The 17,381-nt window shown below is 46.9% G+C and overlaps 1 protein-coding gene across 1 annotated transcript in view; it reads left to right on the top strand.

Annotated features, from left to right (window-relative positions):
- Nucleotides 1–7,590: 7,590 nt before the first annotated feature.
- Nucleotides 7,591–17,381, top strand: part of LOC116986433 (integrin beta-1-like) — a 136,216-nt gene continuing 126,425 nt past the window's right edge. Inside the window, exon 1 of the mRNA XM_033041972.1 lies at nt 7,591–7,726. The gene's annotated coding sequence lies outside the window, so the exon portion shown is untranslated. The remainder of the gene's footprint in view (nt 7,727–17,381) is intronic.

A 17,381-nucleotide genomic window follows, 5' to 3' on the forward strand; every position in this document is an offset into this window, starting at 1 on the left:
ATTGATGTGGTCATCTGTTAATTGTTGCAAGCCATTTAACCATCAAAGCTGTTAATTGTTGTTGGAGACTTATCAAAAATGTCAAACTATATTTAAATTCATATTTTCTGATTTTAACGTAAGTAATATCCCTAACTAGGCATATGCTGTAACTAATCACACCCATTCATTCAGAGTAATTATAGGCATGTGATCCATCATGGATGGGCCTTTGCTGTATGCTGCAGGTCTGTTCACCTCAGGCCACCAGCTGCATACTGTATCTCTTCTGGTTTTGCTGTTGTCACTTCCCTAGTCTCACTGCCATTGCAGGTCAAATGGCATATCATGGCTTTGAGAATGTATCCTTTGTGTGAAAAAGTTACCCCTCAGATTCCTTTTAAATATTTTAATCTGTTCCTTTTAGATCTTCGGTTTCCTCCCACACTCCAAAGACGTACAGGTTTGTAGGCTAATTGGTGTGGTATAAATGTAAAATTGGTCACTAGTGCGTGTAGGACAGTGTTAATGTGCGGGGATCGCTGGTCGGTGCGGACTCGGCAGGGCCATAAGGGCCTGTTTCCACACTGTATCTCTAAAATTAAACTAAACTAAAGTACAGGTCACAGGTCAGAATGTAGTTGTCTAATCACTCAGGAGATTGGTATGAGATTCTGAAGATATTGATTGAAATGTTCCTGTGCTGGTCGGCACTGTCTGGTCTCTCCCATTCACGGCCCACCTGCCTGGAGTGATTAGAATGCCCCTGAACACACTCTGCAAATCTATGAATAATGGGATTTAAAAGAGCGAAACATACTGCAGGAAGGAAAAGCTGAAGGAAGGAGATAAATAGAAGAATTATGATGGTTCACAAGTTTTAATAGCATTCGGCCATTCGGCCCATCGAGTCTATGCTGCCATGTTATCATGGCTGATCTCTGCCTCCTAATTCCATTTTCCTGCCTTCTCCCCATGACCCTTTAACACGCATTCTAATCAAGAATCTATCTATCTCTGCCTTAAAAATATCCACTGACTTGGCCTCTACTGCCCTCTGTGGCAATGAGTTCCACAGATTAACTCCCCTTCAACTAAAGAAGTTCCTCCTCACCTCCTATCTAAAAGAGCTCCCTTTAATTCCCACACTCCAAGGACGTACAGGTATATAGGTTAATTGGCTTGGTAAATGTAAAAATTGTCCCTAGTGGGTGTAGGATAGTGTTAATATGCGGAGATCGCTTGTCGGCGTGGACTCGGTGGACCGAAGGGCCTGTTTCCACGCTGTATCTCTAAACTAAACTAATTCTGGGGCTATGACCTCTGATAGGTTCTTGAACATGCATTATGTAGGAGTGGGCAGGGGGAATAACACATGATATGTGGTCTAGTTTTACCTGTTTCATTCCCCCTTGACTATTCACCTTTTCTACTAGAGAAAGGACACAGACAGCTGGAGTAACTCAACTGGTCAGGCGGCATCCCTCGAAAACATTGGTGGGGGACGGCTCGGGTCAGAATCCTTCTTCAGACTTTTCTAGTGGATCCTGTTTGCAAGAAAAGGAGATTTGGCAACCGGCTATCATACAATTGGCTCCAGTCATTTCGCTAACACCAGCCTTTCATGCTACTGATCCAAAACAGAATGCACTTGAGTCTACAGAATACTGTGTCTTGCTAACTGGCCCACACTTAAGCACTGCTAAATTATCAAAGAGCTTGGTTGTCTGTTTCTGCTGGGGTCCCACAGCTAAGAAGGATATAGCGCCCAATGCACGTGGGTGACACACGCATTGCACATGGTGAGGCTTGGAATTGCATGCGGTGGCGCGCGGTATCGCGTGGCGCTCCAGGATTTCGTAGTGTAATGAAATCCTCGCGCCCCACCTGTGTGATGTATCGCGTACGCACGCTGACGCATTGGCATAGCACGCTGGCGTCCCAACGCCTCACGTGTATCACGTGGTGACGCATAGTTATGTCACCGTGCGTCAACGTCCGTAACCATGCTTCACCGCGCGCCGCAGGGTATTCTAATGACGTCACGGGCACCAGACGGCTGTGTTGACGTGTGATTTGCACGCGATGTCGCGCATCACGATGCGTCGACCTATTTTACATATGACACGTAAATGAGGCGCAAATGACGGCCAAGTGGGACAGGCCCTTTAGTGTTTTAGTTTTAGAGATTCAGCATGGAAACAGGCCTTTCAGCTCACCAATTCCATGCTGACCATTAATCGCCCATTTACATTAGTTCTATGTTATTCCACTTTCTTATCCACTCCCAATTGCTAGGGTCAATTTTACAGAGGCCAACCTATAAAACCAAAAGTCTTTGGAATATGTGGTGTAAACCGGAGGAAAGGCACACGGTCACAGGTAGGGTTGCCAACTTTCTCACTCCCAAATAAGGGACAAAAGGTAAAAATAAGGGACAAATTCCCGACCAGCAATTCGTTGACCGAGTCGGCCATGGCTGGGTGAATAATGAGTTGGCCGACCGACGGGGCCACGGGCGAGGCGCTGCTACTGCACTCCATGGGCTGCACTACGTCGGGCAGGGTGAGGCGGGGTCGGACGCGGCGCTCTGACCCCGACAGTCCCCTCGACCCGAGTAGTAGCAGTCAAATACGGGACAAGGGCGGTCCCGTATGGGACAAACCAATTTAGCCCAATATACGGGATGTCCCGGCTAATACGGGACAGTTGGCAACCCTAGTCACAGGGAAAACATCCACCATTCATACAGCTACACCTTACGTCAGGATCAAATCCCGGTCTCTGTCGCTATGAGGCAGCAGCTCTACCAGCTGCATCTTTGTACTGCTCCTTCCTATGTAGAGATATATGGTACAGACAGGCGTACTTGATTCATTATCACGTTTTGACCTTTTAGTTTGTCAAACATAGCAAAAAATCTCAACGGTCTACTTCAGGAAAGTGGATCAACACAATTTATGTACTGAGTCCAAAGGTCTACGCTGAGATTTTGGTGTGTTTATATTTCCTGCAGGACTTTCTTTCAAAATATTTCATATTACCTATGAAATAAAAATGCATCGGGAGACCTAATGGTGGATCTGGGGAAGTTATTTCTTGGGATCATGGTTTTCACTAAATATTGTTAGTCTCAGGTGACGTGTACACAATAGAACGACAGCACATGAAGACCTCAAGCAAATGTTTGTCAGAACACTCTTTTAGAAACGGTTCTCTATTTGTGTGCAGTGGGGGCTGATGGGGGGGGGGGGGGGGGGGGGGGGGGGGGGGACATTACAATTTAAATGGGCATTAAAAAGAGGTTATTTAAAAAACAACTTAGTTGAGAGATACAGCGCGGAAACACCGCCCTTCGGCCCACCGCGTCCGCGCCGACTAGCGATCCCCGCACATTAACACTATCCTACACACACTAGGGACAATTTTACCTTTTTTTTAACCGAGCCAATTAACCTACAATCCTGTACGTCTTTGGAGTGTGGGGGGAATCCGAAGATCTCAGAGAAAACCCACGCAGGTCACGGGAGAACGTACAAACTCTGTACGGACAGCACCCGTAGTCAAGATCATACCCGGGTCTCTGGCGCTGTGAGGCAGCAACTCTACTGCTGCGCCACCGTGCCCGAGGAAATCCTCTCAAGGAAATCAGCCGGGGATACTGCAGTTGTAATGGTGTATTAGATATTGGGAATCCTACTTAAATGACTAACTTATTGAAATAATAAAAGAAAGGTTCAAGTGCAGGTATCTGTGGCGAAATATTGGGTCCCATATTTTATTGGAGAATTGAGTGCCAAAACACTCCACTGCGGCAAGCCTCAACGACTTCCGCCCAGTTGCACTTACCCCCATCATCACCAAGTGCTTCGAGCGGCTGGTCCTGGCACACCTCAAAGGCTGCCTACCCCCCACACTGGATCCCTATCAGTTTGCCTACCGCAAGAACAGGAGTACGGAGGATGCCATCTCAACGGCACTTCACTCCGCCCTCTCCCACCTCGACAACAGAGACACTTACGTAAGAATGCTGTTCATCGATTACAGCTCAGCATTCAACACCATTATACCATCAAAACTGATCACCAAACTCGGTAACCTGGGCATCGACCCCTCCCTCTGCAACTGGATACTGGACTTTCTAACCAACAGACCCCAGTCTGTTAGGTTAGACAAGCACACCTCTTCAACCCTCACCCTGAACACTGGCGTTCCACAGGGCTGTGTGCTGAGCCCCCTCCTCTACTCCCTCTTCACCTATGACTGCACACCTGTACATGGTACTAACACCATCATCAAGTATGCAGATGATACAACGGTGATTGGCCTCATCAGCAACAACGATGAGTCGGCCTACAGGGAGGAGGTCCAGCACTTAGCAGCATGGTGCGCTGACAACAACCTGGCCCTTAACTCCAAGAAGACCAAGGAGCTCATTGTAGACTTCAGGAAGTCCAGGGGCGGCACGCACACCCCCATCCACATTAACGGGACGGAGGTGGAACGTGTTTCTAGCTTCAGGTTCCTGGGAGTCAACATCTCTGATGACCTCTCTTGGACCCACAATACCTCAACTCTGATCAAGAAGGCTCACCAGCGTCTCTTCTTCCTGAGGAGACTGAAGAAGGTCCATCTGTCTCCTCAGATTCTGGTGAACTTCTACCGCTGCACCATCGAGAGCAACCTTACCAACTGCATCACAGTATGGTATGGCAACTGCTCTGTCTCCGACCGGAAGGCATTGCAGAGGGTGGTGAAAATTGCCCAACGCATCACCGGTTCCTCGCTCCCTATCATTTAAATGTTTAGACACAGCCATATTAGCTTTAGTGCAAAGCAAATGTGACGCAGGAATCTGCAGATGGATTTGATTGGTAGATTTAGTTTGCTGGTACAAGGATAGGACAGGTTTGGAGGGATATGGGCCAAACGAGGGCAGTTGGAACTAGTGTAGCTGGGACACGTTGGCCGGTGTGGGCAAGTTGGGCCAAAAGGGCTTGTTTCCACACTGTGATTCTATGCTTGATACATGCAAAAATAGATTTAGTTTAGTCAAGAATGAACGGCTATCAATGGCGCTGACTGATAATTCCCAGTTTTAGAATGTCACTGTCTTCAGGGAGACTTCTGGATAGACTTCTGCTATTTGGAGAGAAGGTAGAATTACATGCAGATGCAGGGTGTCATGGTGGCGCAGCGATCACAGCGCCAGAGACTTGGGTTCGATCCTGACTACGAGTGCTGTCTGTACGGAGTTTGTACGTTCTCTCCGTGACTGCGTGGGTTTTCTCCGAGATCTTCGGTTTCCTCCCACACTCCAAAGTCAGGAGTTACAGGTTTGAAGGTTAATTGGCTTGGTACAAGTGTAAATTGTCCCTAGTGTTGGATAGTGTTAAGTGCCTGTCCCACTTGGGCGACATTTTCGGCGACAGCCTGAAAAGAGGTTGTCGCGGCGTGGTCGGAGCGTGACGCGGCGTGACGCATGTAGTAACGCGCGGTGTCTCCCTGCCACCCCTGGATTTCAAAATCTTCAGGTGACATCTGGGTGTCTCATCATGTCGTGCGCCCTGTCACACACTGATGTACGCTGTCCTGTGGGTAACGCCCGGTGACGCTGACGTTAAATAAACAATTTATTTCTTTAAAAGGTTATTGGTCCTTAGATCTATTGCAGATAAGTTCATTTCCAATGTGATTATTATATTTCGGTGTAACCTTCTTGTGTTGTGAAGGCGGGAGACGGGGAGTGTCGTAGCTTGACGTGTCGGTGACGGGGAGTGTCGTACAACTTGATGGTTTTTAGGGCGACTTTGACGGGTGTCAGGCGCTGACGTTCGCAGTCGCCGAAAAAAATCGCAAAGTGGGACAGGCCCTTTAGATCATTGGTCGGCGTGGACACAGTGGGTCGAAGGGCTTGTTTTTCGTGCTGTATCTCTAAACTAAACTAAACTAAACTAAAAATCTGTTTTGTTTTCTGAGAAGGAAGTGTGAGATAATTCAGCCCTCGAGAAGAAGTATTTAAGCAATTGTTGGCAGGCAGCAATGACTTTTGTACAAGATGTTTACGAAGGAACTGCAGGTGCTGGAAAATCGAAGGTAGACAAAAATGCTGGAGAAACTCATCGGGTGAGGCAGCATCGATGGAGCGAAGGAAATAGGCAACGTAGTCTCCGTCTACGCCGCATCTGCACCCAGGATGAGGTGTTCCACACCAGAGCATTGGCGATGTCCTCATTCTTCGGGGAAAGTGGGTTCCCCTCTTTTACCATAGATGTGGCTCTCACCAGGGTCTCTTCTATACCCCGTTACTCTGCTCTCACCCCCCATCTCCCCACTCGTAACAAGGGCAGAGTCCCCCTTGTCCTCACCTTCCACCCTACCAGCCGTCACATACAACAAATAATCCTCAGACACTTTCGCCACCTCCAACGCAATCCCACCATTTGCCGCATCTTCCCATCTCCTCCCCTGTCTGCTTTCCGCAGAGACCGCTCCCTCAGTAACTCCCTGGTCAATTCGTACCTTCCCACCCGAACCACCCCCTCTCCGGGCACTTTCCCTTGCAACCGCAAGAAATGCCACACTTGTCACTTTACCTCCCCCCTTGACTCCATTCAAGGACCCAAGCAGTCTTTCCAGGTGCGGCAGAGGTTCACCTGCACCTCCTCCAACCTCATCTATTGCATCAGCTGCTCTAGATGTCAGTTGCTCTACATTGGTGAGACCAAGCGTAGGCTTGGCGATCGCTTCACCGAACACCTCCGCTCGGTTCGCAAAAATAACCAACCTGATCTCCCGGTGGCTCAGCACTTCAACTCCCCCTCCCATTCCGAATCTGACCTCACTCTGTCCTGGGCCTCCTCCATGGCCAGAGTGAGGACCACCGTAAATTGGAGGGGCTGCACCTCATATTTCGCTTGGGCAGTCTGCACCCCAGCAGTATGAACATTGACTTCTCTAATTTCAGGTAGTCCTTATTGGCCTGTCCCACTATACGAGTTCATTCAAGAGTTCTCCCGAGTTTCCCCTGATTCAAACTCGGAGAATTACGGTAATAGCCGATCGTAGGTACTTGGGGTTCTCATGAACAATTTTCAACATGTTGAAAAAACTTCACGAGCTTACCACGTTTCCCAAATACCTGCTGTTAGCATTACGAGCCGCTCAGAGACGTCCCGAGCTCCGACGTACCCGCTACGTACATTCTACGTACTTACCACGAGTTTGATTTTTTTTTAAACTCGGGAGAGCTTTTGGGAAACTCGCATCGTGGGACAGGCCCTTTACTTTCTCCTCCCCTTCTCAGCTCTCCCTCAGCCTCTGGCTCCACCTGTCCCTTTTTTCCTCCCGCCCCCCCCCGCCCCCCCCGCCCCCGCACCCTCACATCAGTCTGAAGAAGGGTTTCGACCCGAAACATCGCCTATTTCATTCGTTCCATAGATGCTGCCTCACCCTCTGAGTTTATCCAGCATTTTTGTCTACCAATGACTTTTGTACAATGATTTTATCCTCAGCGTCTACACACTATGCAATGGGTCCAATGTTACACATACGGGAGGTGGAGTTGGGGTCAGGGCTACCTTATCATTCAGTAACCAAATAAACAGAGGTAGAGCTGGACCGAAGCTGCGGAGACATTACTTACGTATGTGATTGTGTCCGCTTGCGCCTGTGTGGATTCTAATCCACAGGAAATTGATCGCCACGACCAACGGACAATGTGGTCAGAGTACAGCCGACACTAACCGTAAGGTGGTGAGGATATCACTTTTCTCAATGCCTCTGTCTGTATATTAGAAACATAGAAAATTAGAAAACAGGTGCAGGAGTAGGCCATTCGGCCCTTCAGGCCAGCACCGCCATTCAACATGATCCTGGCTGATCATCCCCAATCAGTACCCCATTCCTGCTTTCTCCCCATATCCCTTGATCCTGTTAGCCCTAAGAGCCCTATCTAACTCTCTCTTGAAAACATCCAGTGAATTGGCCTCCACTGCCTTCTGTGGCAGAGAATTCCACAAGCTAATCGTTGCCCCTTATCTTGACTTCTATAATACTAATTGAACTCCTATTGCAACCTTTATATTTGCTTCTCTGAAGAAGAGTCTCGACCCGAAAAGACACCCATTCCTTCGATCCAGAGATGCTGCCTGTCCCGCTGAGTTACTCCAGCATTTTGTGTCTATCTTCATTTTAAACCAGCCTCTTCAGTTCCTTCCTAGATATTTGCTTCTCTGTTGGTTTAATATTGATAATTTGAGCTTTTTGCATCTGTCATTACCAGCCAATCCAACCAACTAATGCAAAGTTATTTCTTAAAAAATTGGAATCGCACCAAAGCTAACAAAGATTTTGCATCTTGACCATAAAACTCAACTCTACAACTAGCCTCTTGGCAACAACATATTTCAACTGAAGATAGGCACAAAAAGCTGGAGTACCTCAGCGGGTCACACAGCATCTCTGGAGAAAAGGAATAGGTGACGTTTCGGGTCGAGACACTTCTTCAGACTGAGAGTCGGGGGTAAGGGATTCGAGAGATATAGACGGTGATGTGGAGAGATATAGAACAAATGAATGAAAGATATGCAAACAAGTAACTATGATAAAGGAGACAGGCCATTGTTAGCTGTGGGCTAGGAGAAAACGAGTTACAGACGACTTTGAAGCCAATACAACAACTTGGGTGGGGGAGGGACAGAGAGAGAGGGGGATGCAAGGGTTAATTGAAGTTAGATAAATCAATATTCATGCTGCTGTGTTGAAAGCTCAAGGGAAGTATACAGTAAATGCCAGCACCCTTAGGAACATTTAACTACAACTGGATGTTGGGGTGCAAGTCGAAAGTGTCCCAAAATGGCAAGACATTTAATAAATATAGTGGCAAGTCATATTGTAGCTGTCTCGACCTGAAACGTCACCCATTGCCAAAGGGAGGCGAGGAGGAACTTCTTTAGTCAGAGGGTAGTTAATCTGTGGAACTCATTGCCGCAGAGGGCTGTGGAGGCCACGTCAGTGGATATTTGTAAGGCAGAGCAGACAAGTTCTTGATTAGAAAGGGTGTCAAGGATTACGGGGAAAAGGCAGGAGAATGGGATTAGGTGGCAGAGATCAGCCATGATTGAATGGCGGAGTAGACTCGATGGGCCGAATGGCCTAATTCTACTCCTATAACTTGCGAACTTGCATGTAGTTTGCCTGACTAAGAAGTATCTGTATCTGTACGGGGACTGGGCAATTAGATGGTTTTGGTGGACCTTATGTCATCCTGTTTCCAATCAGCGACCATCATGGAAATTCTGAGTTGGAAGGAACTGCAGATGCTGGTTTAAACAGAAGAAAGACACAAAATGCTGGAGTAACTCGGCGGGACAGGCAGCATCTCTGGAGAGAAGGAGATGGGTGATGTCTCGTGTGGAGACGCTTCTTCAGACTGGGCTGTTGTGAATAGGTGGGAATGTGGAGTTGAGGTTTCATTCAGATCAGCCGTGATCTCATTCACCTGCAGAGCAAGCTGAGGGCTGGAGTGACTCACTCATAATTTTCATCTTGAAGAAAGATGGGGGGGGGGGGGGGGGGGGGGGGGGGGGGGGGGGGGGGAGAGATCTGTCCAGAGATGTCCAGAGATGCTGCCTGTCCTGCTGAGTTATTCCAGCATTTTGTGTCTACCTATGGAAATTCTGAGTCTGTTCTACTTATTCCCTGGTCATATGTATCTAAATGTCTTGGTACAGTGCCAGGCACGGCAAATAGCTTCCTTTTGTAATTTGGATCTGACTGTTTGGCATGACAGATGGTCTTGTGCTCTGTGGCAGATCTTGTGGTCTTGGTCTTGCCCATCTCCAACTTCACGTGAATTGTTCATTCTGCGTGAAGGTAAGTATCGATCTCAGCAAAGGCGAAAGCACCTGCCGACATCCTGGCCATTGCAATGAAAACCAATGCGTGAGAAACTGTTTGACCCTCTAACCAAGCTCCTCCCTCCAAGATGGGCGTTTGACGGCACCTGGCCTGTGCTCGCTCGAATTTAGAAGGATGAGGGGGGGATCTCTCATTGACACATACAGAATAGTGAAAGGCTTGAATAGAGTGCATGTGGAGAGGATGTTTCCACTAGTGGCAGAGTCTAGGACCAGAGATCATAGCCTCAGACATTCCTTTAGGAAGGAGATAAGGAGAAGTTTCTTTAGTCAGATGGTGGTGAATCTGTGGAATTCTTTGCCACAGAAGGCTGTGGAGGCCAAGTCAGTGGATATTTTTAAGACAGAGATAGATAGATTCTTGATTAGTGCGGGTGTCAGAGGTTATGGGGAGAAGGCAGGAGAATGGGGTTAGCAGGGAGAGATAGATTGAATGGTGGAGTAGACTTGATGAGCCGAATGGCCCAATTCCACCTCCTGTCACATGGTCTTATGACCTTATGACCTTATGACCACTGGCCCCCATCCAACTAAGTGGGTGGTTGTAGATAGACACAAAAAGCTTTTGTAAGTCAGTGGGTCAGACAGCATCTCTGGAGAAAAGGAACAGGTCACATTTCGGGTCGAGACCCTTCTACGGTTGCCCAGGTGTATCCTTTGTGCGAAGGAAATTTAAGGTGAGGAGGGAAAGATTTTATAGGAACCTGAGGGGTAACGTTTTACACAAAGGGTGGTGGGTGTATGGAACAAGCTGCTGGAGGAGGTTGTTAAGGCTGGGACTATCATAACATCAGTCGTCTTGTTGAGTCCCATTGTCTATACCAGTTTTCCCCTTGGCCACAGCTGACGTTGGCCTGTTTCCTTCATCATTGTTACATGTTTGCATATCTTTCATTCATTTGTTCTATATCTCTCCACATCACTGTCTATATCTCTCGTTTCCCTTTCCCCTGACTCTCAGAGGAAGGGTCTTGATCCAAAACGTCACCCATTCCTTCTCTCCAGAGGTGCTGCCTGTCCTGCTAAGTTATTCCAGCTTTTTGTGTCTTTCTTCGGTTTAAACCAGCATCTGCAGTTCCTTCTCACACATCATAACATTTAAAATACATTTGGACAGGTACATTGATAGGCTAGGATAGGTTTAGAGGATTAAGTAAGTAAGTAAGTTTATTGGCCAAGTATTCACATACAAGGAATTTGCCTTGGTGCTCCGCCCACAAGTAACAACATGACAACAGTGACAGTTACAAATGACTCAGAAAACACTAAACATTAATAATAATAAAACATTAATGATAAAACACTATTGATCAAGCATGTGAACCAACAAAATACCAGATCAAAGGGAGGCTACAGATTTTTGGCTGTTGAGTAGAGCAACTACTCGTGGATAAAAACTGATTTTATGTCTGGCTGTGGCAGCTTTGACAGCCCGGAGTCGCCTTCCAGAGGGAAGTGATTCAAAGAGTTTGTGGCCAGGGTGAGAGGGGTCAGAGATGATCTTGCCCGCTCGGTTCCTGGCCATGGGCCCATGATTATAGGTCAAGGTGGGGCTAGGGTAGATGGGGCATGTTGGTCAGCATGGGAAAATTGGGCCAAAGGACCTGTTTCCATGCTTTATGATTGAATGAATGATAAATACATTCAGCTGTTTAGCATACTGTCAATGTTATAATAAAAGTTGCCAGTTGTGCCACCAACCTACATTAAACCACCACAGGATGAGTGTACTTATTGACATTTCAAGTCAAGAAGTCATACAATATGGAAACAGGCCCTTTAGATCATTTCGTTCATGCCGACCAAGATGCCCCATCTAAGCTAATCCAATTTGCCCGCATTTGGCCACATCTTTCTAAAGTTTAGAGTCTAAACCTTTCCTATCAATACACCTGTCCAAGTGTGTTTTAAATGCTGTTATAGTGTCTGCCTCAACTACCTCCTCTGACAGCTCGTTCCATATACCCTACACCCTCTGAGTGAAAACATTGCCCCCTCAGGTTCCTACTAGATCTTGCCCCCTTTAAACTTAAACCTATGTCCTCTGGTTCTTGATTTCCAGACCCTGGGCAAAAGACTCTGCATTCACCCCCATCAGAACTGGAAGCAGGGCGGGGAGGGACTTACTGTTGTCATTAATGCAAGAGCTAACTGAACAAGGTATCAGCGAGCATGAGTCAAACACTGTGTGGTAATGAAAGAACAGCATTCCAAGCATGGTGCAGTGTTAGATAAATCATGAAAGTGGAACAAAGATGTTGGCAAGCGGTATTTGTTGGTTATGATACTGCTCTTCAGCCTCGGTTACTCTCGATCAGTTGCTATGTCAATGATATTTCTTTTATTTTGATGAGAAGAGTCTGAATCTTTGGAAATAGTGGATGCATTAGTGATAATTTTTCAAAACTCTTTAGATTCTGGAGTAGTTCCTGAGGGTTGGAGGGGGGGGGGGCGGGGGGGGCGGGGCTTTCTGGAGCGCTGGTATGGGTTCTTGGGGTGGCAGCTCAGTCCCTCAAACCTGATCTGCTGGCAGCTCACTCATGGCTGGTGGGCTGGCAGTTGACTCATGGCTATTCCTTGAAATTCCATTTCAAGCAGGGTGCAAGGCCACCAAATTCAAATTCATTTTCCTACCATTTCAAGCAGGGTGCAAGACCACCAAATTCAAGTGCAGTTTCCTACCACTTCAAGCAGGGTGCAAGGCCACCAAATTCAAGTGCAGTTTCATACAACTTTCAGCAGGGTGCAAGGCCACCAAGTTTAGTGCAGTTTCATACCACTTCAAGCAGGATGCAAGGCCGCCAAATTCAAGTGCAGTTTCATTCCACTTCAAGCAGGGTGCAAAGCCAGCAAATTCAAGTGCAGTTTCATTCCATTTCAAGCAGGGTGCAAGGCCACCAAATTCAAATGCAGCTTCATACCATTTCATGCAGGGTGAAACCACCATAAAACCAAACAAAACACCAAACTCACAGTTCAGTAGACATTCAGTGTGTTCAGTTGATTCACAGCTCAGACAGTCGTGACCTCTCCCTCCCCCATGATGCAGAGACTGAGCCACACCCACACTTCCGGGTTTTATAACCCCTCCCCCTCCCACCGGAAAAGGTGTGGCCTTCATGGCGTGATTGACAGGAGAGATTCTCAACAATTTTTAAACACTAATAACACTTTTATTTTTCATTGATGGGAAGAATTATCTGCACCTGCTGAGCAGAGGGGGACTAAGTAAGATGGCCAAAAATCACAGCCGTAAGTGGTAGCGTTTTATCTAAAATCAATATACAGTGCAAACAGGAAGTAAGTGCATTTGCAGTAGTGCCTTTTAACTTCAAGCCAAAGCACCCAAACTGCCATTTGCAATAAGTAGTGCCTTTCAACTTCAAGCCAAAGCACCCAAGCCGGCATTTGCAGTAAGTAGTGCCTTTCAATCAAGCCGAAGCACCCAAGCCGCCATGTGCAGTAAGTAGTGCCTTTCAACTTCAAGCCAAAGCACCCAAGCCGCCACGTGCAGTAAGTAGTGCCTTTCAACTTCAAGCCAAAGCACCCAAGCCACCATTTGCAGTAAGTAGTGCCTTTCAACTTCAAGCCAAAGCACCCAAGCCACCATTTGCAGTCATACTGCCTTTCAACATCAAGCCAAAGCACCCAAGCTACCATTTGCAGTAAGTAGTGCCTTTTAACTTCGCCAAAGCACCCAAGCCACCATTTGCTGTAAGTAGTGCCTTTTAACTTCAAGCCAAAGCACCCAAGCCACCATTTGCAGTCAGTAGTGCCTTGTAACTTCAAGCCAAAGCACCCAAGCCACCATTTGCAGTAAGTAGTGCCTTTCAACTTCAAGCCAAAGCACCCAAACAACCATTTGCAGGCAGTGCCTTTTTATTTCAAACAAACCATATTTTCATTTTCAAACCACATTAAGGGGACTCACAGTTGAGTAGACATGTGTTCAGTGTTATTCAGAGCTCAGAGAGACGCGACCCTTTGGCTTCATCCATCTTGCAGAGACTGAGTGAGGCACACCACTTCCTGGTTTTATAGTCCCTCCCCCTCCCTCCAGCAGGGACATCAGAGAGCATGGTGAATTTTTAAAAAACATTAATATCTCTCTGATTTGTCATCGATGGGAAAAATCCTCCAGTCCAGGAAGGGGGAGGGGGCTCTGAGTGAGGTGGCCAAAAATGACGGCCGTAGGTGGCGATGTTCTCTCGGAAATCGCAGCACAGTGGGCCAAAAGTGGTCAAGATCAGACTTTTAGTAATATAGATTAATGATTTGAATGAGGGAATTGAATGCAACATCTCCAAGTTTGCGGATGACACGAAGCTGGGGGGCAGTGTTAGCTGTGAGGAGGATGCTAGGAGGCTGCAAGATGACTTTGATAGGCTGGGTGAGTGGGCAAATGCGTGGCAGATGCAGTGTAATGTGGATAAATGTGAGGTTATCCACTTTGGTGGCAAAAACAGGATAGTAGACTATTACCTGAATAATGGCCGATTAAGAAAAGGGGAGATGCAACGAGACCTGGGTGTCATGGTTCACCAGTCATTGAAAGTAGGCATGCAGGTGCAGCAGGCAGTTAAGAAAGCGAATGGTATGTTAGCATTCAGAGCAAAAGGATTTGAGTATAGGAGCAGGGAGGTTCTACTGCAGTTGTACAGGGTCTTGGTGAGACCACACCTGGAGTATTGCGTACAGTTTTGGTCTCCTAATCTGAGGAAAGACATTCCTGCCATAGAGGGAGTACAGAGAAGGTTTACCATACTGATTCCTGGGATGTCAGGACTTTCATATGAAGAAAGACTGGATAGACTCGGCTTGTACTCGCTAGAATTTAGAAGTTTGAGGGGGTATCTTATAGAAACGTACAAAATTCTTAAGCGGTTGGACAGGCTAGATGCAGGAAGATTGGTCCCAATGTTGGGGAAGTCCAGAACAAGGGGTCACAGTTTAAGGATAAAGGGGAAATCTTTTAGGACTGAGATGAGAAAAACATTTTTTACACAGAGAGTGGTGAATCTCTGGAATTCTCTGCCACAGAATGTAGTTGAGGCCAGTTCATTGGCTATATTTAAGAGTGAGTTAGATGTGGCCCTTGTGGCTAAAGGGATCAGGGGGTATGGAGAGAAGGCAGGTACAGGATACTGAGTTGGATGATCAGCCATGATCATATTGAATGGCTGTGCAGGCTCGAAGGGCCGAATGGCCTACTCCTGCACCTATTTTCTATGTTTCTATGCTGGTTTAAATCGAAGGTAGACACAAAATGCTGGAGTAACTCAGCAGGACAGGCAGCCTCTCTGCAGAGAAGGAATGGGTGGCTGAAGAAGGGTCTTGACCCAAAACGTCACTCATTCCTTCTCTCCAGAGATGCTGCCTGTCCTGCTGAGTTACTCCAGCATTTTGTGTGTCTACATTCTTGATTGATGTACCTTGACTGGTAGATATAAGGTCATAAGAGGTAGGAGCAGAATTAGGCCATTCGCTTGCTCACATGCTGCAGGGTCATAGGTCATAAGTATCAGGATTAGAATTAGGCCATTTGGCCCATCAGGTCTACTACACTATTCAATCATGGCTGATCTATCTCTCTCTCCTAACCCCCATTCTCCTGCCTTCTCCCCATAACCTCTGACACCTGTACTAATCAAGAATCTATCTTAAACATATCCACTGACTTGGCCTCCATAGCCTTCTGTGGCAATGAATTCCACAGATTTGCCACCCCCTGACTAAAGAAATTGAACATTTTTGAAATATGAAGTTAATTGTTGAAACCCACGATCTCTGTCACTCGGAAAAACAAGGGCAGCAGGTCCAGGGGAAACCATCACGTGTAGATTCCCCTTTAAGGCTCACACCATCCAGAAGAGGAAATGTATCACAGTTCTTTCTTTGTAGGAATGAACTGCAGATGCTGGTAAGATGCTGAAGAAGGGTGTCGACCCGAAACGTCACCCTTTCCATCTCTCCAGAGATGCTTCCTGACCTGCTGAGTTCCTCCAGCCTTTAGTGTCAATCTTTGGTTTAAACCCAGCATCTGCAATTCCGTCCTACACTGCTCCAACCCCAGTCCGTGATGCCGTGCCTGTCCGCCAGGTGCAGGCCTGGCTCACCCACCGCGCAGCCAAGAAGCTCGTCCTCGAGAGGGATGCCGCAAGCCCGAGGGGTTTCCACCTGAAATGTCACCTATTCCTTCTCTCAAGAGATGCTGCCTGTTTTGCTGAGTTACTCCAGCATTTTGTGTCTATCTTCGATTTGTACCCTTACTTGTTCTTCTGTATCTCGTTTCCCTCTCTCCTGACTCTCAGTTCTGAAGAAGGGTCTCGACCCGAAACGTCACCCATTCCTTCTCATCCCTGTCCCGCTGAGTTTCTCCAGCATTTCTTGTCCATCTACAAGTAAGGATGTCATGTCTGAAGGGCATTGGGAGACCAGGTGGGCTTTTGTGGTCATCATCTTGACGGTGGCACAGCATTAGAGTTGCTGCCATTATGCCGCCAGAGACCTGGGTTCGATCCTGACTATGGGTGTAGTCTGTACGGAGTTTTACCTTCCCCGTGACCGTGTGGGTTTTCTCCAGGTGCTCCGGTTTCCTCCCTCACTCCAAAGATGTACACGTTTGTAGGTTAATTGGCTTCACTAAAAGTAGTAAATTGTCCCCAGTGTGTGTAGGATAATGCTGGTGAATGGAGATCGCTGGTCGGCGCGGACTCGGTGGGCCGAAGGGCCTGATTACGCTCTGTATCGCTGTACTAAGTTGCTTTTCTTTGAAGGTTACAAATTATCAACTGAACTTAAATTCCATAGCTGCCACTGTGGCATTGATCTCAAGTTTTGGATTTTGACAGTTTAGGTTTTCTTGGCTCATTAGGCCAGTAGCATAATTTATATGCCAAAACCTTACACTCACTGCAGCAAACTACTCTGCTGCTGTTGTTAGTGGGGGTCAGCTTATCAAGATGCAAGATAGAGAGAAAACATCAACAGGAAATGACTGACATTCTTTTTGAAAATCTGTTAAAACTCATCTGTAACAATAACAAACTGTGACATTCTAAAGAATCACAATTGCAAGATTGATGAATTTACACACACACATATATATATATATATATATGTGTGTGTGTGTGTGTGTGTGTGTGTGTGTGTGTGTGTGTGTGTGTGTGTGTGTGTGTGTGTGTGTGTGTGTGTGTGTGTGTGTGTGTATATGTATCCCCGTCTGAAGAAGAGTCTCGACCCAAAACGTCGCCCATTCCTTCTCTCCAGAAATGCTGCCTATCCCGCTGAGTTACTCCAGCATTTTGTGTCTACCTTATATACCTTATATATATATATACGTGTGTGTAGGAAGGAACTGCAGATGCTGGTTTAAACTCAAGATAGACTCAAAATGCTGGAGTTAATCAGTGGGACAGGCAGCATCTCTGGAGAGAGGGATTGGGTGACATTTCGGTTCATGACCCTTCTTCAGACTGATCT

Source organism: Amblyraja radiata, chromosome 2 (assembly GCF_010909765.2).
Source record: "Amblyraja radiata isolate CabotCenter1 chromosome 2, sAmbRad1.1.pri, whole genome shotgun sequence".
Classification (NCBI taxonomy): domain Eukaryota; kingdom Metazoa; phylum Chordata; class Chondrichthyes; order Rajiformes; family Rajidae; genus Amblyraja; species Amblyraja radiata.